The 2,406-nt window shown below is 45.6% G+C and overlaps 1 pseudogene; it reads left to right on the top strand.

Moving 5' to 3' along the window:
- The first annotated feature begins 642 nt into the window (after window positions 1-642).
- On the top strand, window positions 643-1,407 carry LOC129149022 (ras-related protein Rap-1b-like; annotated as a pseudogene).
- Window positions 1,408-2,406: the final 999 nt, after the last annotated feature.

Genomic DNA, 2,406 nt, shown 5'->3' with positions numbered 1-2,406 from the left:
ATATTGACAAACTGATTCTAAAATTTTACGTAAAGGCAAAAGGCCCAGAAAAAAAGAAAAAAAGAATATTGAATGAGAAGAACATAGTGAAGCACTAACACTACTCAAGTTCCACACATAGTTTAAAAATACATTATTCAAGATAGTGTGGAATTGGTCAAAAGAGACAGATTAATAGAACATAAAACAAGCCCAGATATAAGTCAATACAAATATAATCAACTGATCTTTGGCAAAAAAGCAAAGGCAATTCAATGGAGAAAGGATTGCCTTTTCATCAGACTATCTGAACAACTGAACATCCACACGCAAAACAATAAATCTAGACACAGATTTTATACCTTAACAAACGTTAACTCAAAATAGATCCTAGATATAAATGTAAAGTGCAAAACCATAAAATTCCTAGTAGATAGCAGGAGAAAATATGTGGCCTTGAATATGGTCATTGACTTGTTAAATATTACATCTAAAGCATGATCCATGAAAAAAAAAAGTTACGCTTAATTAAGAATAAAAAGTTCAGAAACCTCGCCCAGAGACAGGCGTGTAAACCAGCGGGAGCTGTGGCAGCGCAGGACCACCGTGGTACCCAGAGCAGCGACCCGGAGGGAGCGCAACGTGTGGGGCGACTACGGGACCTGCTGACAGCGTGAGAGGTACTAGCCTCTGACAGGTTTGCACCATGCGTGAGTATAAGCTAGTCATTCTTGGCTCAGGAGGCGTTGGAAAATCTGCTCTGACTGTACAGTTTGTTCAAGGAATTTTTGTTGAAAAATATGGTCCTACGATAGAAGATTCTTATAGAAAGCAAGCTGAAGTAGAGCCCAACAGTGTATGCTTGAAATCTTGGATACTGCAGGAGCAGAACAATTTACAGCAATGAGGGATTTATACATGAAAAATGGACAAGGCTTTGCATTAGTTTATTCCATCACAGCACAATCCACATTTAATGATTTATAAGATCTGACAGAACATATTCTTTGAGTTAAAGACACTGAGGATGTTCCAGTGATTCTGGTTGGTAATAAGTTTGACTTAGAAGATGAAAGAGTTGTAGGAAAAGAACAAGGACAAAATCTAGCAAGACAATGGAACAACTGTGCATTCTTAGAATCCTCTGCAAAATAAAAATTAAATGTTAATGAGATCTTTTATGACCTAGTGTGGCAAATTAACAGGAAAACTCCAGTGCCTGGGAAGGCCCACAAAAAGTCATCATGTCAGCTGCTTTAATATACTAAAGGCATTGCAGCTCTGAGCCAGGTCTGAAGAACTGTTGCCCAATTCAACAGTGCCAGCATTCCAACTTTGTTAAACCTACCAACATCTTAAATGGACTTTCTGTGATGGTACCCTTTAAGAGGCAGATGAAAGCTACTACATCAGTTTGCACATTCTAATCACTTTCTAGTATCACAAAAAAGATGTTTTTTTAGATAACTAGTGGCCCAGTGCACGAAATTTGTGCATGGAGTGGGGGAGAGAGGGAGTGTCCCTCAGCCCAGCCTGCACCCTCTCCAATCTGGGTCCCCTCAGGGGATGTCCGACTGCCGGTTTAGGCCCGATGGGATCGGGCCTAAACCGGCAGTCAGAAATCCCTCTTGCAATCCAGGACTGCTAGCTCCTAACCACTCATCTGTCTGCCTGCCTGATCACACCTAACCACTCTGCCTGCTGGCCTTATCTTCCCCAACTGCTCCCCCTTTCAGCCTCATCACCACTAAATGCCCCCCTGCCAGCCTGATTGCCCCCAACCGCCACCCCTGCTGGCCTGATCACCCCCAACTGTCCACCTGCTGGCCTGCTCACTCCCAACTGCTCCCACCTGCTGGCCTGCTTTCCCCCAAATGCACCCTGCTGGCCTGCTCACCCCTACTTGCCCCCCCCCTGCCGGCCTGCTTGCCCCCAACTGCCACCCCCCCACCGGCCTGCTTGCCCCCTACTGCCACCCCTCATCGGCCTGCTTGCCCCCAAATGCCCCCCCTGCCAGCCTGATCGCCCCCAACTGCCCCCTTGCCTGCCTGCTCACCCCCAACTGCCCTCCCCTGCGGGTCTGATCGCCCCTAACCGCCTCTGCCTCAGCCCTGCCACTATGGCTTAGTCCGGAAGGTCTCCTGGTCTAATTAGCATATTACCCTTTTATTAGTATAGATAGCCCTAGTGCCGTGGTCAGCAAACTGCGGCTCGTGAGCCACATGTGGCTCTTTGGCCCCTTGAGTGTGGCTCTTCCACAAAATACCACAGCCTGGGCGAGTCTATTTTGAAGAAGTGGCATTAGAAGAAGTTTAAGTTTAAAAAATTTGGCTCTTAAAAGAAATTTCAATTATTGTACTGTTGATATTTGGCTCTGTTGACTAATGAGTTTGCTGACCACTGCCCTAGTGTATGCATCTGGTAAAA

This window comes from Eptesicus fuscus, chromosome 5 (genome assembly GCF_027574615.1).
Source record: "Eptesicus fuscus isolate TK198812 chromosome 5, DD_ASM_mEF_20220401, whole genome shotgun sequence".
NCBI classification, from domain to species: domain Eukaryota; kingdom Metazoa; phylum Chordata; class Mammalia; order Chiroptera; family Vespertilionidae; genus Eptesicus; species Eptesicus fuscus.
Note: the sequence above shows the minus strand (reverse complement) of the source record. Positions and strands in the feature narration are given on the sequence as shown.